Below are 23,593 nucleotides of genomic sequence, written 5' to 3'. Positions count from 1 at the left end.
GGACTCCTTGGGGAAGGCTAGTGATAAAGTGTCTAAGCTGTCTGTAGCGCCATTCATCCATAGGGAAAAGGCCGAACTGCTCCCTCAACATGGCCAGCGTTAACAGGCCATGATCCAGAACAAATCTGCCACATCTGGACTCCCCATCAGTCGTGCAGGACCGAAAGAAGGAAGGTTGTTCCCCAGGGGCAAACCAGGGGAAGCCGCTTAGGGGCACCAAGGGGGAAGTCGGTAGTGTGAGCTTCCCTACCTTGTTCAAGGCATCCCAAGTCGCCAAGGCATGGGCGGCCAGTGGAGAGACCAGCATCGAGAGGCCCCTATGTTTCCGCGGGACCCAGGGGGCATGTAATAAATTACGACCTGCTAGAAACTTGTCCAGGGGTACCCATAGTTTGTAAGGGGTATTATGATACCAGTCTAAAATGTGTTGTAAAGCTACAGTCTCATAGTATCTGTGGACCACGGGCACCCCCAAACCTCTCTTCGTCTTAGGGCACTGTAACATACGGAGAGCCAGCTGAGGGCATTTCCCACCCCATATATAAGTAATAAACAGACTATTGAGGGTTGAGAAGAAAGTCCTAGGAAGGGCAATCTGCACCATCTGCAGGAAAAACAATACACGAGGTAGCACATTCATTTTAAGAACACTGACTCGGCCCATCCATGAAAATGCAACCCTGTGTCATCTTTTCAGGTCCACTTTAATAGTGGAAAGTAGTGGTGTGTAGTTGCATTCATAAAGCACACCTCGTGGGCAAATGGACCCCTAAGTACTTCAGGGCGGTTGGGCACCATGTAAATGAGAAAGCAGATTGCAGCTGTGTATGCAAACCCGAGGGGACATTTAGTGACAGGATTTTGGACTTGTTATAATTTATCTTGAAATTAGATAGTAAGTTAAATTCTTTCAACTCTGCCATAATGTTAGGCAACGATATCAGGGGGTCAGAGACATAAAACAAGACGTCATCTGCGTACGCGGATAACTTATGTTCTGTTGGACCCACCTTAAAGCCCTTGATATCGTTATTGAGGCAGATCCTATTAAGCAGTGGTTTGAGGGTTAGAGCAAAAATAAGAGGGGATAATGGACATCCCTGGCGTGTCCCATTGCTAATCGGGAAGGCATCAGACAGTAGCCCATTCACCTTCACTCTGGCCATCGGGGAGCTATACAGGGAGGATACCCAAGCCAGCATATTGGCGCCCAATCCGAGTCTGGTCAGTACCGTTTTCATATAGGTCCAGTCCACCCTGTCAAATTCCTTCTCGGCATCAGTGGAAAGCAAGAGACAGGGGAGGGTCGTCCCCTGAGATTCAACCCAGTGTATCAGTTGGAGTGCCCTATTTGAGTTGTCCCTAGCCTCTCTACCCATAATAAATCCATCTGGTCAGAGTGAATCACCATCGGGAGGATCGGTTTGAGTCTGTTGGTTAATATTTTGGCTAAGATCTAAATATCTGTGTTCAAAAGTGATATAGGCCTATAGTTTTCTGGCAGGGTGTGGTCTTTCCCCTCTTTTGGGAGTACTGTGATGTGCACCATTAGTGCTCCAGAGAGCATTACCGTACAGGAGGCCAAGGCCATGAAGTAGGCACACATGGGATTGGAAAGCACCTCAGAGTATTTCTTGTAGTAGGTATTAGTATAGCCGTCTGGGCCGGGGCTTTTCCCATTAGGGAGGTCACTACCGCCTGAATCTCCGATACGGAAATGGGGGTATCCAGTTGTTCGCCAATGGAGGCTTCTAGCTGTGGGGAATGGACCTCTGTGAGTTACTGGAGAATGCGATCGACCCGTTGGGGTTCTGAAGAGCCAGGCAAGGCATCTGGAAGATGGTACAACTGTGCATAATATTCCCTAAACGTCCAGTGGCACGTTGGCGTTTGAGGGCTCTTGCCAGCAACCTCCCACACTTATTACCAAATTCATAGAATTTGCGCGCCAAATGGCGTATACGTGCATTAATTTTAGTGTCTAGTAGAGTAGCTAATTCCTGTCATAGGGCATGTAGCTCTGACGCCATGATAGGGGTAACATTTTTCTTGTGCATGAGTTCCGCTGAGCGTATTTTGGCTAAGAGGGTCTGTAGTTCCCCCTCCCTGGCTTTCTTCAGTCTCGCCCCCTGGGAAATCAGCTCCACCCGAACCACTGCTTTATGGCCCTCCCAAATGGATCCCATGCCTACCTCGCCTGGTTTATTCTCTGAAAAGTACAGAGAAATGGTGTCCGATACTTGTTTTAAAGCAACCGCATCATCCAATATGTTGTTGTTCAAACGCCAGCTCCATGTCCGTGCCTCCATAGACAGGGGACGCAGGGAGATAGAAACCGGCGCATGATCAGAAATGGTAATGGAGCCTATGGAAGCTCCAGCTAGGGAATCGAGGGAGTACTGGTCCATCATCAAAAGATCTATACAGGTATAAATATTGTGAGTAGCTGAAAAATAGCTATAGTCCCTGTCTGCTGGGTGGAGTAGTCTCAAGCAGTCGACTAAATGGTGTGCCTGCAGGGACTTCCTAAAATGCTTCAGAAAGGCAAATGAGTGCGTGGAGCGGCCCGAGGATGTGTCTATGTGTGGGTCAGGGCTAACGTTAAAGTCTCCCCCCAGGATGAGCTGGCCCTCCCGGAAGGCAGTCAGGGATTCTAAAGTAGAGTCTAGGAAGGTAAGCTGTTTGCTATTCGGGGCGTACACAGCTGCAAAAGTGAACTTACGGTTATAAATGGTGCCTTTAACAAACACAAATCACCCTCTGGATCAAGCATTTGATCCGTCATGACAAATGGACAATGTTTGTGGACCACTATAGCGACCCCCGGATTTAGAACAGGGGGAGTTGCTGAGGTACCACGACGTATACAGATGGGTAGGGAGGTGAGGGACCGAGTCAGTGCGAAAGTGTGTTTCCTGCAAAAAAAATGACGTGCCCCCATGCGTTTCATCTCAAGCCACAACTTACTGCGCTTTGACGGGGACCCTAGGTACGTTGTAGGATACGACTTTCAGGGCAGCCATGGTATGAAGTCACACAGCGGAATCACTAGACCAGTGGCAGGAGGGAGATGAGACCAACAGCACATCCAGGCCCACAGCAAGGAGCACAGTGAACACATAGAGCATAAGCAGGAGCCTAAAAAGTAAACCACAATTATAGCAGGTGTAAAAAACATAGCACATAAAGAACACTGAGAACAAAAACATAGAAAAAAACAAAAGGCCCAAAGGGCATAACATAGTGCACCTTCGCCACTGGTCGGGAGCCTCCACACCTCCCCCATAGTGAGGAGACGGTGAAGGCCAGCGAGCAGAGGCAGTCCCCAAAAAGGGAGAATAACTCCAGGGAGTTGTCCTATTGGGCGAAAGTGGAAAGGCACTAAGAGTGAGTCCGCAGCCAGTATGAGATGCTTACTCTATACCTAAACATGGGAAGAAAAATGGTGATGATAATGATACAGCAGCTAAGGGGGGTCAGGTAACGACTGTAGGCATTTCAGAAGCCAGCGGTAGTGAAAACATCTGTTCAGGCCTCTTCCTGTGGAGGATGGGATGACGGCGTATGTCCAGAAGGACCTCTCCTAGATCCGCGTCGGCGTCTGCGGTGGCTTGGTTGCCACGGTTTGGGGCGAGTAGGGAGAGGTATGTCTGGTGATGTCCTCCAGTCCGGGATATCCACCTGAGGCAGTCCAAGTGACTCCAAGAAGCGGGGTAAGTCAGCGTTATTTTGCAGGATAGATTGTTTCCCATCTTTAGTTGCAGAAAGACTGAGCAGGAAACCCCACCTGTAGAGTAGTTAAGCATCTTGTAAGGCCGTCAACAATGGCTTAAGAGCACGGCGCTGCATCAATGTGCATCTGGAGAGATCTGGGAAGAAGGAAAATAGGGCGCCATCAAAGTCCACATGACTGACTCCTCTGGTTTGATTCATAATGCGTTCTTTGAGCGCGTATTTATGTAACTTGCAAATAATGTCTCTGGGCTTCTCTGGGTCAACAGAGGGAGGTTGCAGAGCTCTCTGGGCCAGGTCTATTTCAATGTGCTTGGGTACCTGGCGGCCTAGTATTTGCTTAAAGATCCCTTGCAGGGTGGGTATAATATCCCTCGGGCCTGTTGCTTCAGGGAGGCCTCTAATGCGGATATTAACCCTGCGGCTCCTGTTTTCAAAATCGTCCATTTGATCCAGCAGAGCCTCAAGCCTGCAATCCTACATTTTACAATGGTTAGTAAGGGCCTGCAAAGTGGGGGTAGTCGCTTCCCATTGTGTCTCTAAACCCTCCACTCTACCCCCCCAAATGTGCTGTGTCTGCCTGCAGATCCTCAATGTCCTGTCTCAGGGCCTTCTCTATTCTATGAGCGAACTGCTCCAAATCAGCCTTGGTGGGGAGAGACAGAATGTGGGATCTAATGTCCCTGTCCTCCCAGGGATCACCTCCACTTGTGGGTCTTTTAGCGCTGTCTGAGTTGGAGGGAGAGGAGGGGGGAGGCAGGGTCAGCACAGGCATGTGAGGGGAGCTGATGGGGGAGGCAGCCCTGGTCGCATGGGAGCCAGGCGCCATCTTGGCTGTACTTGGCGGTTCTCTGCGGGCCCCAAAAAAGTTGTTCAGTGATTCGGACCGGTTCCGCTGTGTCCGCTGAGGATGCGGGGATGTCCTGTGCTTCGGTGGCATCTTTTGGGGTGTGTATCCCCCCCGGGAAGCTGCAGTTCAGGGTGGTGTAAGCACAGGTCTCACGGAGCTCTGAGAAAGCACGTCCTCACTCGTGCATGCCGAAGCCACGCCCCAAACAAGTGTGATTTAACTATACTTCTGTCTCAGTCTGATTCATGGTTCCTGATAGTCTGCTTCAGAAGCTATGTGCAACCTGAAACTTAGCAAACAGGAGTGTACTACCTGTGACTACTAAAGTATCCTGCAATTTGTGTTCAGGAGAACAGAAAAGGTATAGAGCCTAGATCAGAAGATTATGTTTTAAGGGTAGCTCAGCCTTTTGATCTGATCATGATTCAGCGGAAAACTCGAGGAGATGGTGGAATATTGAAATACCCTGAACTAATCAGGACTTTGCAAGAAGAGGAAGCCATGGTGGAGAGTAAAAAGAGACGCATAAGATCAGAACCTGTCGCTGGGTCAGATGGCTAGTGCAGCCAGTGGCAACCCAGAGGCAAAGTTCTTTAAAACCAAGATGGCCCAGCTAATGGAGATGATGATTCTACTGGCAACCAAAATTGTCCCATTGCCTGGTGAGTGTTCCAGGGCCCAGACAGTTTTCGAGTTCTATGGCTGTTCATGTTGAGAAACAAGTGAGTCAAGGAGTTTGCTTTAACTGCAGAGGAGTGAGACACTACTGATGTGACTGTTCAAGCCTGCCAAAGTCTGAAAGTCAGCAGGAAATTTCAGAGGGCCCTGGTGAAGGAGCCAACTGGGTGCCCACCTTCAACAGCTAACCCCAAATTCAAAGATACAAGGAAACAACAGCGGAGCTCCAAAGGGGCCCCCCCGGCTGTTTCTGAGCAACCATCGATCTCACTTTCATTGACCTCAGGTAAGCAGTCCCAGAGAAACAGTGCACACCAATCTCCTCAAGCTCCATCAAGACTCCAGCAAAATCCAAAGCCAACTAAGAAGATGGCACAAATACAGACTGCAGGAAACTTTGCCCAGATGCTCCAAGCAAAATCCTTGACAAATTAGTAAGGTCCTCCCCATTTTGCCAATCCAAGTAGAAAGCCCTTCTGGATACAGAAGCACAGGTGCTATACCAGCACTTTTATAACATATGCCTTAAACATCAACCCATAGAAAAGTTGGAAGAGCTAGAGATTTAGGGTATTAGGACCCAGAAGAACCCCTACAACGGGTACCTGACTATCAAGTTGACATTTGATTCTTTGAGCGCTGGGGAATCCGAGACATTTTATACCCTAGCTGTGGTGTGCTCTCGTCCCCCTGGGCTAAAAAGAACTCCTTGCTAATGAGAATGAACTGTGATCTTGTGAGGAGACTGCTCATTCTCCTTGCAACTGGAAAGGATTCGACAGCCGAAAGTGTCCAACCCATGCTTCAACAAGTGTTCCAGCGCCTGTCACAAAAACAAAAAGCCCCAGTGGGGAAACTGTGGTGACTAGACAGAGGCAAGAAGATACTGCAGCCAGGAGAGGTGACATGTCTATGAGCTTCAGTCAAGCTTAGATAGGATCAACCATGGCCCTTTGTTGTTCTTGAAGCCAATTCTCAGGGAAAAGACACAGGGGTAGAGTTGATCCATGAAGCCTTTAAAATAAAGTAATGAAAAGATTCCTGTCAGTGTTTGCAACACTACTGACTTTCCAATGAAGAGCTGTATAGACCTGAATGCTGACAGGACAAGGGGATCCAAATGATAAGCTACCCCCATCTCGCCATCTGATTTGGTAAGGAGAGCAGAAGATGAGATCCTTGTAGAGAGGTTATACCCACACAACACCCCACTCTCATCTGAATGGAGAGAGGAAGCCAAAACTAGACATGTGCAATTTGTTTCGTTATGAATTCGTTTTTTGATGAAATTCGACAAATTTGTTAATTCAGAAATATTCGAATTAACGAAAACTCATTTAACGAATTTTTCAGAAATTCAAAAATCCAAAAATCTGACATTCGAAAATTGAAGGTTCAGAAATTTGAACATTCAAAAATAAGAACAAAAATCCGAAAATAAGAACAAAAATCTGAAAATTAGAAAACCTCAAAATTCGAAAATCTGAAATAATAACTAGCTAACTAAGAATAACTATTACCAACTATTAAATTATAGGTATTGGAATTTCCTTTCAAATTTGGCTGTTAGTGAATGTAATGAATACAAATTTATCCAAAGTTACGAATTATCCGAAATAACGAATGCCGCATCTAAACGAATGGAATGTAACAAATTAATAATAATAAATAATAATATTAAAAAATGTTGTTATTATTATTATTAATTCTTTACGTTCCATTCGTTTAGATGCAGCATTTGTTGTTTCAGATAATTTGTAACTTCAGATAAATTCATATTTGTTTTGTTAACTAACAGTCAAATTTGAAAGGAAATTCCAGTACCTATAATTTAATAGTTAATTATTTTTAGTAAGTTAGTTATTATTTCGTATTTTCAAATATTTGGATTTTCCGAATTTTGTTCTTATTTTCGGATTTTCACTCTTTCGAATTTTCGGATTTTCATTATTATTTTCGGATTTTCAAATTTTCAGATTTTTGAATTTAGGAATTTTCAAATTTACAAATTTATTTGAAATAACAAATTTTGATCATAACGAATGACCCAAAAAACGAAAAAGAAAAAAATGAATGAAATGAAAACAAACACATTTTTTGGCAGTGCACATGTCTAGCCAAAACCCAACTCCTGAGAATGCCAAACATCTAATTCATCTTCAGGAAGCTATTCAAGGAAAGAGCAAGATGGATCCCTTTGGATGATCTGGAAGATCTCCGTGAGCAACTGGCAGAGTTGAAGAGAATTGGCATTATTTGAGAATCTTGGAGTTCCTATGCATCCCCATAGTGGCGGTGCAGAAGAAAAACATCTCTCTGAGAATTAGACATTTTAAAGGTGCCAAAAAACACTACTATGCAAACAAATTTAAATAAAGCATCATTTTTATTACATATACAATTTTTTTTAAGTTTGTAAATGTAATAAAAATGATGTTTTAATTAAACTTGTTTGCATAGCAGTGGTTTTTGACAACTTTAAAATCCCTTTCAATAATAATTGTCCAATTTTTGTAATATTGGGTATGTGGTGCCCATTGATCCCTTGTCACCTGATACATCACATCTCTCTGAGGGTATTTATCATCTACCAAACACTCAACAGGAGAACTATCCCTGACCAATACACCACTTCACAGATAGATGATACCCTAGAATGCCTATTGGGGGCAAAGTAGTTCAGTGTGCTAAACCTCAAGAGTGGGTATTACCAGATCCCCATGCACCTAGAAGACAAAGAGAAGATGGCCTTTATATGTTCACAAGGGTTCTTCAAATTCGTCAGAATGCTCCAAGGTCTGTCGGGAGGTCTGTCCAGTGACTGATGGAATAGACAGTGGGAGACATGAACCTGGTCAAAGTGAGGCCCACAGTTAATAACCATAGAGACTGCTTCTTACTTAACAGCCCATCAGCCATCCATTGTACAATCCTAAAGGGACAGCTTCATGTGCACCACCTTACAGATGGGCCACAATGATAGGCAGCTAACACTGGCAATTAGGCAGCAGTTATTTTAGAGCCACCTCCTGGGGTACTTCCTTGTCAGGAACATATATGCCCAGCCACTTTTGGCACATTATGTGCAGAGTGCACTCAAGGGCGCCTTTTTGAGGTTAGTTAATGCGGTTATACATTTTTACCGCTTTATACGGGTTAAATTATGTTTAGCTTTGTTGCTGTTTAGTTGATTGTCATACAATAGAAAAGTGCCCACCTTATTCAGTAGCATCTTTAAACATATTTAATTGCCGGTGTACTGGTTTATACATTGCAGTTACCTTGACTTGCTATAATACATCTTTATCTTCTACTATCCAGTTGCTTGTGGCCTATTCTCCGTGTACTATTATAGAGTGTAGCATACTAACATTCTTTAATATGTGAAGGGGTTTTGGAGACAGAGAGACACTGTATAAACATTGTATACATTTGAGGCACAGAATCTAATCCTTTTTAATAGAAGGCAATTTGGGAGGCAGGGCATACGAATTTATCAGGCATAAATATGAAATTAAAATACTGGTCCTTAAACATAATATAAAAATTGAACAGATTTGGTGCACAGAATTGCATCCTTTTGAATTCTGGGAAATTTCAGAAGCAAGAAAAAAAGCAAAGAGACTATTACTTTTTAAAGACATTTACAATGGTACTGGTGTTCTGAACTGAATCTCTATTTGTTTAATAGGAAAGAGTATTCCTAATACAGCCATAACAAAAAATAAGATATTAATTTAACTTTTAGAGACAGTTTAAACATGGTAAAGAATTCATGCACAGAATACCATCCTTTTAAATAGGATTACATTTTGGAAGAAGAGAAAATTCATATTTCCGCCCAAAATGTTCAATTGTACTGTTACCTTTTCAGAGATATAATTTGTAAGTCATGCAGATCATCTGCACAGAATGTAAGTTATTTTCCATAGGGGGCAATTGAAGAGGGAGAGAGCAGGCAGACTCCATGTTTATTTAAAGAAATTGTATTCAGATTACAAAATATATGGAATGGGACTTTCTACAGGCACTTATGAATACGGTATACAAATTAATGCTTACAAAATTACAAATGTATTTTTAATAATATACATATTAAAGTAGACTATAAAAGGGCAAAAGAATTAAAGATCACAGCTGTAACAGCAAATTAAAAACATATACTAAAAATCTACCACATGTTTAAACGTGTACAATCATACAATCATCTTGGACACACAAAGTGTATCAATTATATCCAACACTTTTCAACTCCCAGGGAGTCTTCTTCAGGGGTTAACATAGTGTTAGAATATACACAGATAGTGTGAAGTGAACAAGGAGAGTGCATTTGCCAACAAGAGCCCCAGTATGTATACTTGATGTAAAGCAAAGGATGCCAAAAGCTCCACAACAAGAGAAGCCAACCCACCTGAAAAAGCGTAGGTCCCTACACAGTGCATGCCAAGGGTAGAGTCATAATCATTAAGCAGTAGCATATGATAAAGAATGGGGGAAAGGGGGTATCAAAATCCCTTGAACCCAGCTGTATCACCCCTATAAAGAGAGTAATATGCACCACCAAGGATCCAAGCATCTCCAGGAATGCACTACACCAAACCAAACAGAGAAACAAAGGACACAAACTGAGTCTATTCTAGCACTATGCCAATCCCCTGAAGAAGACTGACTGTGAGTTGAAACACACTTAGGCTCAGTGATATAATTGATGCACTTGTGTGTCCAAGATGTCTGTACATAATGTGGTAGATTTTTAGTATAGGTTTATAATTTGCATTCACAACAGTTATCTCTACTTATTTGACCTTTATGGGTTTATTTTAATATATATATTAATAAAAATACATTTTTAATTTTTTAAGAATGAATTTGTGCAATGTATTCATGGTGCCTGTAGAATGTCCCATTCTGAATATTTTGTACTCTGTGTTCACTATTAGGGATGTGGCACCATTGTTATAGGTTGGTCTGGTTAAAGCAATCAGCTAATTAAAAAATGTATTCCTCCTGTGCAGGAAAGAGAAAAAACGGTGTACAAATTAGCACCAAAAATATAAAGCATTTTTTTGGCCACAAAATTCAGAGTTAGGAAACTATAACTAGTAATTTCTACTTAAAAATTCACAATTAGGCCAAACTACTTTAACCATCATTCTGGGAGGATGTATGGGTATGTTCTCCTAGAGGTGCACCTTGTTAACTCCCTCAGGGGTGCGCCGTGGCACGATATGTGACTGCTGTGTCCACTGGATATAACAGGTAGCAGATTGTGGTAGAGGACCACTGTGATTGGCTCGGTACCATGTGATTGCTGTGACCAATCACAATAATCACATTACCAGTAGTAAACAAAGGCTATCATTCATGATGCCATTGTTTACTACTGTGATCTCTGATTGGTCACATCAATCACACAGTACAGGGCCAATTACAGCAGCCCTGTACCATGTGATAGCTGTGATCAATCACAGCTATCACTGTGGTTCTCAATGGCTGCAAGAATGCAGCTGAACAGTGTCCGAAATAATTGTGCATACAGCCATCACCGCTACACAAGTCCCACTATCACCAGCCCAGTGCAGACTGCAACAGCGGTCCTCATCTCTGCCTCACCAGTGCTGTGTTGTGTCTGCCTGCCGCCTATACTAACTCTGGTCTATTTATTGATCATGCTTCTGCCTGCTGCCTGGACTGATCCTTTGCCTGTCTCTGCCTGCCATCTGAACTGACCTATATGCACATCTGACTGACTATGTTCCTGTGAGACACCAGTTCCAGCCATCCCCCTGTGGACAACTACACTTTGCTCTTTTGTTCTTCCTTTCTCCAGCCTCCTGTACTTTCTGGCCAGTGAGCATGGCATTCCTGGAGGAGCCCGTAGGCTAGGACTGCTTGGCTTATAGGAACTAGGCCTGCTATAGGTGATGCTACACTAATTTATATTCCATGACTATTCATACAGAAGTGACCATTACAGTACATTGGTTTTAAAACAATTGGTTGATTTGTGTGATACACAAGATAAGATGTATAGTACATAATTAGTCCAGACACTCAAAAAGTGTCACACATGTGGAAGTAGTATAATGTGTTTTGGTTTGTAATTCTAAGTATGGTCATGCTGTGTGTAAGAAATATTTTATTAAATTGACAACTTTATGCAAAAAAAATTTTATTTTTATTTTCTTTCCGCATTTTTTCAAAAACTTGTGACATAAAAAGGTAATCTTCAAAAGACTCACCATGACTCTTAGAAAATATCATTGGGTGTTTACTCTCCAAAATGTTGTAATTGCATGGGTAAGTCCATTGTTCTGGTAATGGACTATTGTTTTCAGTTTACTAAAATTTTTATCACATAGAGATGGTATATATATATATATATATATATATATATATATATATATATATATATATATACACACACACACAAGTAGGAGAACAAGTATTTGATACACTGCCGATTTTGCAGGTTTTCCTACTTACAAAGCATGTAGAGGTCTGTAATTTTTTTTTTATCATATCTACTCTTCAACTGCAAGAGACGGATTTTAAAACAAAAATTCAGAAAATCACATCGTATGATTTTTAAATAATTAATTTGCATTTTATTGCATGACATTAGCATTTGATCACCTACCAACCAGTAAGAATTCCGGCTCACAGACCTGTTATTTTTTCTTTAAGAAGCCCTCCTGTTCTCCACTCATTACCTTTATTAACTGCACCTGTTTGAAGTTGGTACCTGTTTAAAAGACACCTGTCCACACACTCAATCAAACAGACTCCAACCTCTCCACAATGGGCAAGACCAGAGAGCTGTGTAAGGACATAAGGGATAAAATTTTAGACTTGCACAAGGCTGGGATGGGCTACAGGACAATAGGCAAGCATCTTGGTGAGAGGGCAACAACTGTTGGCACAATTATTAGAAAATGGAAGAAGAAGTGTGCATGCGTGGGACTTCCGGATCGCCGCGCTAGCTGGAAGCTCCGCACCGATTTGGTCCTCCAGAGCTCCTCACACCAGCCACAATCAGCGTGACCCCTCGGTTTAACCCCCACTGATCTCCGGACAGTGCTGGGCATCTGCTTGTATGACGGGGGCACCCCCAAAGAAAGACGTTAACCGTCAGCTCCACTTCGGCCTAGCCTCCCCTGATCCTCCCAATATGGTGGCCGCAGCTCATCCATGCGGAGACACAGAGACCCAGCATGACATAGCAGACCCTCCGCCTGCTTCCACCTCTGTGAGTACCTGTCAGGGCTTTCTGGCTTCCCCAGCATCAACTGAGTCACTCCTGGGCAGATCACTAGGAGGTTTCTCTCACTCACCCCTGATTAACACCCCTAACAGCCTGGCTGATTCTCTGCAAGCTTCTCCCATGCCACATAATCAACCCCCGGAGATGGCTCAACTACTGAACTGCTTTTTGGACATGCTGGCTGTTGGCCTAGCACAGAATGCATTGCAGATTACATCTTCAATTAAATCAGACTTACAGAGCCTAGGGGCCAGAATAGATGCAATTGAACAAGCCATAGACGATTCTGCTGCACGCACGAATCAGAACACCACATGCATCCAGACACTTCAGGATCAAGTTGAAACCGCTCTATCTAAAATAGATGATTTAGAGGATAGAAGCAGATGCTACTGTGACAGACCTAGCCGGGAGAGAGACTTTTGGAGGGGACTGAATGCTAGCCTCTTGCCGATCGATCGTGGGCCCTGGCATTTGGAGGAATGGTGCTCTTTGTGAGCTGTATGCCTGGGGACCCTTGAGGTGGTATTACTGTGGATTCGGGTCCTGGTCCCCCAGGACACACAGACTCTGGGGACCCTGTGTATGCCATATGGGAAATGGTGACTTGGAGGGTATGTTTTGGATTGCTTAAAATGAGACAGTAATATTTATTCCCAATATCTCCCAGGATATATATGTAAAGACTATTATTGGTTTGTTTGATTCTGAGCTCAACATGTTAATTGAGTGAGCTGATCACATTAGCCTCAAGGACTGGCTAGGAGACTAAAAGTCTACTCCTACTATAAGTGTTGATGACTAGGCTGAGGAGGGGGGAGAACACTGTTTGTATTGTTAATTGTAATTGTAATTAGCTCCTGCTATTGTGAAAATGTCCTGTGGTTGTACTTATGATAATGTATAATGTACTGTGTGAAGCTCGGTGACCACAAGTCTGGGCAAAAGGTCATGTTAGTAAACTAGCTCATGTTAATTAGGTTAATTAGGTTACAGGTGTATTGTTAGAGTAATATGAGCAGGAGGTATACACCTTCTCTTTTACTGTATAAAAGAGCCTGTATTCCTGTCAATAAAGGAGATTCCTGGTTGAACTTACATACAGCCTGCCTGGTGTTTGTTCTGAGCTACACAACTGGATTAGAACGGTACATAGCTGTAGTTCTAGTCCCAGAGCATCGGATGACCTAACCATCAGATGTTGCGATCTGCAATCTAAATCTATGGCTGCAGAGGAGTGTGGGGAGAGTGGAACCGAGCGAGCAAGGGGCTCGTTACAGCTACAATTTCCGAATTCGAGGAATACCCGAATCTGCCAGTGACATACATGACACAGTCAAATCATTTATTAAGGATATAATCTCGGATATCCTGGATCACAGGCTAGAATTGGATAGGGCCCACAGAGCTTTGCAAACCCCCCGCCAAGGTGGACTCCCAAGGGACATTGTGGTGAAACCCCATTTCTGCGGGGTGAAGGAGGAAGTCATGAAGAGATCTCGTGACCGGGACAATCTCAACATTAATGGCCATAAAATCCATATTTTCACGGATATCTTCCCAGCTACAATTCAAAAAAGGAGATCCCTCAAACCTCTCCTTGACATCCTATCCCAGAAGATGATAAAGTACAGATGGGCTTTCCCCTTCCGCCTACAATTCCAGTACACAGATAAATCCTACAGCATCACAAATTTCCAAAACGGCGAACGTCTCCTTCTCCAACGTGGGTTTGTCTCGCAGGAACTACCCTCTCACCAGACGGAGAATCGCCCAAGTTCCTCCAAGAGGCCTCCACCGAACAGCCCCCTTACTCCGCTATGGGTGAAACAACAACCAAAGAGACAGTGCAAATCTAATCCTCCACGATGACCGCTTAGGATATCTGGCCCCTAGGGGTCTTATTCCAATCCTCCCGACTTAGTTGGAACCCCTGAAGATGTATTGACTACTCCTACACCCACACAGTCCTTTTTTGGATTTGCTGCTCTTGTTCTCCCTATGCAGCTATACCCTTTTCTACCCCCCCAACTCAACCCTAATCCCCCCCCCTTTTTTTTCCATGGTCAGTACTTCTATTTTACCTTCCTACCTCTGATGGCTGCAGTTTCTCATTTAAACCATAGACTAGGACTGAAAAGACTGGTACAATTTCTTTTCAACAAGTACATATCCCTCCCCCCCCAACCCCTACCTATTCCCATTCCCTTCCCCCCCACAACCCTCCCTCCCTCTCCCTTATCCCCTCCCACCTTACCCCCCCTGTTTTTGTTGTTCTAAGATTGATTTACATATTTGTCTCTAGACCCAGCTCAGGAAAAATAAGTTTATATGTTTAATACGTTTGCATATCCTACATGACATTTATTGATCCTCTCCTGGGGCCCTCTATCGATTTTGTTCCTCAGGGAGCCCTGCGGCCGGAGCGGGGCCGCTTGCCACTCCACTTGCTGAGACCTTGAGGAGATCTCCTCCCTTGGTGACACCAGGAATGCAACCCCTTTTAGGGTTGCCCTTAAACCGATCCATACAATTTTCAGGGCATCAAAGCAGGTATTGGATCACCAACCCCGCTTTCAGAAAGTCCAGGATATTCTATATACTGGACTCACCTTCTCTCAATCTCTTCCTCTCTCTTTTTCTTTTTTGGTCTTTCTTTACTTTCTCTGTTTCTCTTTTTCCCACCCTCCAGGTGCCTTCGAGGAGAGTATGTCAAGTCGATTCTACTCGGACCCTGGGCTCGCTCCAATCACACCATCTGGATACAAGCACTCCAAAGGATCGGGTAAGACAATTCTGCATTCATGCGCTCTCACCCCCCCCATGTCCATGGCTGACACCACTCCCAAACAAACATCCCTTAAGATAGCATCCCATAACACACAAGGTTTGAACCCTCCTATTAAAAGACGTAAGGCCTTCCATAATTACCACTCTAGGGGACTAGACATTGTTCTAGTCCAGGAAACCCACTTCCCGAAGAGCTTTAACCCCACCTTTCTACACCAAAATTATTGTACCTTTTTCCTTGCTAATGCAGACGATAAAAAGAGAGGGGTTGCCATCCTCATATCCAAATATGCCTCATTCACTCTCTCTCAAACCATTAAGGACAAAGACGGATGGTACATATTGGTCAAAGGTCACATAAATGACACAATATTCTCCATCATCTCTTATTATGCCCCAAACAAAGGCCAAGCCTCCTTTTTCTCCTCCATGCTAACCTTCCTCTCCCCCCACCTTGAGGGTAAAGTGATCATGGGTGGCGATTCCAACGTCGTCTTTGATTACATTCTAGATAAATCAACACAAGGCAGATCCCATCTGAAAAGGCCCCCCAAACAGAGCCTCAGAATAGCTCGACTTTTTCATTCCCTGGGCATGATCGACATTTGGAGGGAATTGCACCCTACTGCTAAGGATTACACACGTCTCTGCTCCCCATAGGACATATGCTCAGATAGATCATATTTTCCTACACACTTCTGATATCCACTTAGCATCCCAGGCCTCTATAAGCGAAGTCCCCTGGTCGGATCACTCCTTAGTCTCCCTTAAAATCACAGGCTTCTTAAACTGAACGAGTCCCCCACAGTGGCACCTTAATAAGTCCTTACTCTCCAACCTTGTACACTGTACGATGATTGAAAGAGACCTACTGGAATATTTCTGCTTGAATGACACCCCGGACATATCATCAAGCTTCTTATGGGGAGCCCATAAAGCGGTCCTGAGGGGTAAATTTATCCAACTAGCTTCACGCCATAAACGTGAAAAACAAATAGACATAACCAAATTAGAAAAAAACTATAAATCCATGAGTAAAGCACATAAAGACAACCCCTCCCCCGCCTCCCTAGCTCAACTTGATGCAGATAGGAGTGCCCTGAACACAGCCCTGACTTCTAGCTCTGAAAAACATCTAAGATGGGTGAGTGGCAGATTCTATCTCCACTCAAACAAATTTGGCCCCCTTCTTGCGGCGAAACTCTCCCCCAAACACAGAGCTCATGCCCTGCCCAGAATTAAATCACTAGCCGGTACCCTAACCCAAAATCCCAAACAGATCTTAGAAGCATTCCACGCTTTCTACTCAAACCTATACTCAGGACCTAATCCTGGCAGTACACACACTCTCAACTCTTTCCTAGACAACATTCCTCTCCCCAAACTCTCCGATCAGCATCGCTCTATAATGGAAGCTCCCATCTTTGAGGCAGAGGTTAGAGAGGTCATAAAAGTGTTGAAAAGAGGCTCAGTCCCTGGACCCAATGGATTCTCGACACAATATTATAAGACCTTCTCTGATGTGCTATCTCCGTATCTGGTCCGGTTTTTCAATTCCCTTTCCAAGGCCTCGCCCTTAGATTTAGCAGCTAATTTAGCTTACATCTCTGTCATTCCCTGGCAAGGATCAGAGCCAAGTGAGCAATTTCAGACCTATTTCTTCAATTAACAATGATCTGAAATTATGACGAAAATTCTATCAGACTAGGTTCCGTTATAGGGTCCTATGTACATAAAGACCAGGTGGGCTTCATCCCGGGGAGGCAGGGTCCAGACCAGATAAGGAGGGCAAAAGACATCATGTCCTTACTGAAATCAGGTTGGGATGGCAACCCACCACAAGAAGGCTTTCTTTTGTCCATTGACCTCCAAAAGGCCTTTGATACTGTGACCTGGCCTTACTTATTCAGCACTTTAGAAAGGTGGGGTTTCGGCTCTCACTTTATCGACCTCCTCAAAGCCCTCTATTCCCAGCTCAGGGCACAGATTAGACTCCAGGGACACCTCTCAGATCCTTTCCCCATCTCCAAAGGAACTAGACAGGGTTGTCCACTATCCCCCCTCCTTTTTGCCATTGGTATAGAAACTTTAGCCATTAGAGATCACCCAGATATCCACGGAGTCAAATGTGGCCAGGCAATACACAAATGCGCACTCTTTGCGGATGAAGTTCTTCTCTTCATCATCTCCCCTCTCAACCCCATATTGTCTTACAATTCCTAAATCGATCGCTCTCAACGTTACATCTTCCCCTTCCCTTGTTGATAGATTAAAAACCCATTTCCCCTTCTCTTGGAGTACCAACACAATCCCATACCTGGGCATTTACCTAACCTCCAAGATTGACCAACTTTATAAATAACTATCCACCTATGTTCAAAAAGCTTAAAAGTGATCTTGAACAATGGTCACTACATAAATTGTCCTGGCTAGGAAAGGTAAACGCAATTAAAATGACAAGGCTACCCCCAAGGCTACTTTACCTTTTTCGTTCTCTACCCAGTTCTGTCCTCAAACACCATTTTCAGAACCTACAATCATCAATAATCAGATTTACATGGGGCAAATCAAATCACAGACTTCCTAAAAAGACTCTTTTTTAGACCCCAAAGGAAAGGAGGGTTAGGACTGCCTAATCTCTTGTGGTACTACCAGGCAGCACAACTATGTCAAATCTCTGCCATTTACTCCAGAGGGCCTAAACCTGACTGGATAGGAATGAAAAAGGCAGGTGATCCCTAATTTCACCATAGATTTCCTTATATGGCACCCACCTAAATAGGGATGAGCTTCGAGTTCGAGTCGAACTCATGTTCGACTCGAACATTGGCTGTTCGCAAGTTCACCGAACAGCGAACAATTTGGGGTGTTCGCGGCAAATTCGAATGCCGCGGAACACCCTTTAAAAGTCTATGGGAGAAATCAAAAGTGCTAATTTTAAAGGCTAATATGCAAGTTATTGTCATAAAAAGTGTTTGGGGACCTGGGTCCTGCCCCAGGGGACATGGATCAATGCAAAAAAAAGTTTTAAAAACGGCCGTTTTTTCAGGAGCAGTGATTTTAATAATGCTTAAAGTCAATCAATAAAAGTGTAATATCCCTTTAAATTTCGTACCTGGGGGGTGTCTATAGTGTGCCTGTAAAGGGGCGCATGTTTCCTGTGTTTAGAACAGTTTGACAGCAAAATGACATTTTGAAGGAAAAAACTCATTTAAAACTACCCGCGGCTATTGCATTGCCGACTATACACATAGAAGTTCATTGATAAAAACGGCATGGGAATTCCCCAAAGGGGAACCCCGAACCAAAATTAAAAAAAAAAAATGACGTGGGGTTCCCCCTAAATTCCATACCAGACCCTTCAGGTCTGGTATGGATTTTAAGGGGAACCCCGCGCCAAAAAAAAAAAAAAAAAAACGGCGTGGGGTCCCCCCAAAAATCCATACCAGACCCTTATCCGAGCACGCAACCTGGCAGGCCGCAGGAAAAGAGGGGGGGACGAGAGTGCGGCCCCCCCTCCCTCCTGAACCATACCAGGCCACATGCCCTCAACATTGGGAGGGTGCTTTGGGGTAGCCCCCCAAAACACCTTGTCCCCATGTTGATGAGGACAAGGGCCTCATCCCCACAACCCTGGCCGGTGGTTGTGGGGGTCTGCGGGCGGGGGGCTTATCGGAATCTGGAAGCCCCCTTTAACAAGGTGACCCCCAGATCCCGGCCCCCCCCCTGTGTGAAATGGTAAGGGGGTACATAAGTACCCCTACCATTTCACGAAAAAAGTGTCAAAAATGTTAAAAATGACAAGAGACAGTTTTTGACAATTCCTTTATTTAAATGCTTCTTCTATCTTCCTTCATCTTCTGGTTCTTCTGGCTCTTCTGGCTCTTCTGGTTCTTCCTCCGGCGTTCTCGTCCAGCATCTCCTCCGCGGCGTCTTCTATCTTCTTCTCCTCGGGCCGCTCCGCACCCATGGCATGGGGGGGAGGCTCCCGCTCTTCTCTTCTTCTCTTCTTCTTTTCTTCTCTTCTTCTCTTCTTCTCTTCTTCATTTTCTTCTCCGGGCCGCTCCGCAATCCATGCTGGCATGGAGGGAGGCTCCCGCTGTGTGACGGCGCTCCTCGTCTGACAGTTCTTAAATAACGGGGGGGGCGGGGCCACCCGGTGACCCCGCCCCCTCTGACGCACGGTGACTTGACGGGACTTCCCTGTGACGTCACGGGGAATGCCACAGGGAAGTCCCGTCAAGTCACCGTGCGTCAGAGGGGGGCGGGGCCACCGGGTGGCCCCGCCCCCCCGTTATTTAAGAACTGTCAGACGAGGAGCGCCATCACACAGCGGGAGCCTCCCTCCATGCCAGCATGGATTGCGGAGCGGCCCGGAGAAGAAAATGAAGAAGAGAAGAAGAGAAGAAGAGAAGAAAAGAAGAAAAGAAGAAGAGAAGAAGAGAAGAGCGGGAGCCTCCCCCCCATGCCATGGGTGCGGAGCGGCCCGAGGAGAAGAAGACAGAAGACGCCGCGGAGGAGATGCTGGACGAGAACGCCGGAGGAAGAACCAGAAGAACCAGAAGAGCCAGAAGAACCAGAAGATGAAGGAAGATAGAAGAAAGAAGAAGCATTTAAATAAAGGAATTGTCAAAAACTGTCTCTTGTCATTTTTAACATTTTTGACACTTTTTTCGTGAAATGGTAGGGGTACTTATGTACCCCCTTACCATTTCACACAGGGGGGGGGGCCGGGATCTGGGGGTCACCTTGTTAAAGGGGGCTTCCAGATTCCGATAAGCCCCCCGCCCGCAGACCCCCACAACCACCGTCCAGGGTTGTGGGGATGAGGCCCTTGTCCTCATCAACATGGGGACAAGGTGTTTTGGGGGGCTACCCCAAAGCACCCTCCCAATGTTGAGGGCATGTGGCCTGGTACGGTTCAGGAGGGAGGGGGGCCGCACTCTCGTCCCCCCCTCTTTTCCTGCGGCCTGCCAGGTTGCGTGCTCGGATAAGGGTCTGGTATGGATTTTTGGGGGGACCCCACGCCGTTTTTTTTTTTTTTTTTGGCGCGGGGTTCCCCTTAAAATCCATACCAGACCTGAAGGGTCTGGTATGGAATTTAGGGGGAACCCCACGTCATTTTTTTTTTTTAATTTTGGCCGGGGTTCCCCTTAATATCCATACCAGACCTGAAGGGCCTGGTATGGAATTTAGGAGGACTCCCACGTCATTTTTTTTTTTAAATTTTGGTTCGGGGTTCCCCTTTGGGGAATTCCCATGCCGTTTTTATCAATGAACTTCTATGTGTATTGTCGGCAATGCAATAGCCGCGGGTAGTTTTAAATGAGTTTTTTCCTTCAAAATGTCATTTTGCTGTCAGACTGTTCTAAACACAGGAAACATGCGCCCCTTTACAGGCATACTATAGACACCCCCCAGGTACGAAATTTAAAGGGATATTACACTTTTATTGTTTGACTTTAAGCATTATTAAAATCACTGCTCCTGAAAAAACGGCCGTTTTTAAAACTTTTTTTTGCATTGATCCATGTCCCCTGGGGCAGGACCCAGGTCCCCAAACACTTTTTATGACAATAACTTGCATATAAGCCTTTAAAATTAGCACTTTTGATTATTCATGTTCGTGTCCCATAGACTTTAACGGTGTTCGCATGTTCGAACGAACTTTTTTCCTGTTCGCATGTTCTGGTGCGAACCGAACAGGGGGGTGTTCGGCTCATCCCTACACCTAAATCTAGGCCCCCGATCCTAGCCCCTACCCCATCTCACTCAATAGCATTATATGACCCCCTAAAGAAATTAAATTCCATAACATCCAAGTGGCATTCCCTAGCCCACATTTTCAATAATCCCCTATTCCCTCCAGGGCTCGATATCAGGGCATTTCAGTCATGGATTGATAAAGACCACTATCGAATAGGGCACTTTTTCAATGCAAACAGCCCCCTTAAACTAAGCCACTGCACCTCGAAACTGGAAATGCCTTCCTCAGAAAAAATTTGCTTTTACCAGATAGCCCACTTTCTTCACACAATCTCCTCCCAGGATTCCCTTCCCCTAACGGTTACCTCATATGAACAGTGGTGCTTCACAGCCATGGACTCGAGGGGGGATCTCCCTGATTTATTCAGCATTAGCTGAACCACTGGAGAAAGCAACATAAATGCAGAGCTGGGAGTGTGACCTAGGGTTCGAGTGGGACCTGGATACCTGACACTCTCACTTCACAAGCTCTTTCAAGAGGATCCTTAATATCTCCTTGACTGAAGCAAACCTCAAGGTCCTTTCTCGATGGTACCTAGTACCAACACGCCTAGCCAAATTTTACCCACAGTCCTCTCCCCTATGTTTCAGGGGATGCGGACACCTGGGATCTCTTCTCCATACCTTTTGGGAGTGTCCCAGAATCAGAGGCTTTTGGAATAATCTTTTTAACCTCATTCGAACAGTCACTGGCACCGCGGTCCCCCAAAACCTGACAATAGCCCTCCTAAACCAGAAAATCCCCAAAATCTCTAAAAATAACCAAATTTTGATCCATTACATCCTTATTGGAGCTAAATTGACAATAGCTTGGGCCTGGAAATCCCCAAAGGTCTCTTTCCACTTAACCAAACAAAAGATTTCCTGGGTCATGTACCAGGAAAAAACCTCTAACACCATTCTCGACAAACTCAAAAATTTTAAACAAGTATGGGAACCCTGGGCCCGATATATTGGTGTTTCCCTTTACTCCAAAGATCTTCCCTATCCACTGATGAATCTTAAGAAGCTTGCCCCCTTCTACTCTGTCGCTCTCCTCGCAGGCACCCTCACCCTCATGACCCTTTATTTCTCCCTTTCTCTTTCTACACTATATTCTGTATCTTCTCTCTCTTCTCTTCTATCCCTGCTTTCTTTCTTCCTAGCGGCACCTGCTGCTAGGAAGTTGGGACATGTATGTAACAAAAATCCTTCTTTCTCTTACAATTGTACTAGTTGATTATGGCTCAAGTGGTCTTTAGTTATGTTACCCCAGTTTTAGTGTCCCTTGGGCAAATCTATTAAGGTTAATGAGGTTATTTCGTATATCAGGCTTTCAACAGTTTATTAATATCTCTTATGAGTGCATTTTGAATTAATCAGCACCCGAAGGCGGGCAGGCCCTGGGGCCCTGACACAGTTTGATCCCATATGGGGTGTCGGGGTGGCCGGGCGGCTGGCTGCTTTTTCATTCATCTGTTATTGTGCCTCACGCTTTTATTGCAACTATATTCCCCTCAGGCCTTCCCTTTACTCTTGGGGAAGATCTGCCTAGGGGATGCTTGTCTCCAAAATTCCTCATATATAACAGTTGTAACCATACCTATTTTACTAAATCTTATGATTCCCCTGCACGGGAAAACCTTTGTTACAAATCTTCTTTTCATTTAATAAAAATTTTAAAACTAAAAAAAAAAAAAAAAAAAAAAAAAGGAAATTGAAGAAGTTCAAGTTCATCATGGGGCATCAGTGATTATGAGGAAGGTGAGGGATCAGCCCAGAACTACACGGCAGGACCTGGTCAATGACCTGAAGAGAGTTGGGACCACAGTCTCAAAGAAAACCATTAGCAACACATTGCGCCGTCATGGATTAAAATCATGCAGCACACGCAAGGTCCCCCTGCTCAAGCCATCGCATGTCAAGGCCTGTCTGAAGTTTGCCAATGATCATCTGGATGATTCAGAGGAGGAATGGGAGAAGGTCATGTGGTCTGATGAGACAAAAATATAGCTTTTTGGTCTAAACTCCACTCACTGTGTTTGGAGGAAGAAGGATGAGTACAACCCCAAGAACACCATCCCAACCGTGAAGCATGGAGGTGGAAACATCATTCTTTGGGGCTACTTTTCTGCAAAGGGGACAGAACAACTGCACCGTATTGAGGGGAGGATGGATGGAGCCATGTATCGTGAGATCTTGGTCAATAACCTCCTTCCCTCAGTAAGAGCATTGAAGAGGAGTCGTGGCTGGGTCTTCCAGCATGATAACGACCTGAAACACACAGCCAGGGCAACAAAGGAGTGGCTCCGTAAGAAGCATCTCAAGGTCCTGGAGTGGCCTAGCCAGTCTCCAGACCTGAACCCAATAGAAAATCTTTGGAGGGAGCTGAAAGTCCGTATTGCCCAGCGACAGCCCCGAAACCTGAAGGATCTGGAGAAGGTCTGTATGGAGGAGTGGGCCAAAATCCCTGCTGCAGTGTGTGCAAGCCTGGTCAAGAACTAAATACAGGAAACATATGATCTCTGTAATTG

The 23,593-nt window shown here is 44.7% G+C and overlaps 1 protein-coding gene across 2 annotated transcripts in view; it reads right to left on the bottom strand.

Moving 5' to 3' along the window:
- GRIN2D (glutamate ionotropic receptor NMDA type subunit 2D) overlaps positions 1–23,593 on the bottom strand; it is a 1,662,686-nt gene that overhangs the window by 762,354 nt on the left and 876,739 nt on the right. The window lies entirely within an intron of this gene.

Source organism: Aquarana catesbeiana, linkage group LG10 (assembly GCF_042186555.1).
Source record: "Aquarana catesbeiana isolate 2022-GZ linkage group LG10, ASM4218655v1, whole genome shotgun sequence".
Taxonomy (NCBI): domain Eukaryota; kingdom Metazoa; phylum Chordata; class Amphibia; order Anura; family Ranidae; genus Aquarana; species Aquarana catesbeiana.
This window is presented reverse-complemented; position numbering and strand designations above follow the sequence as displayed.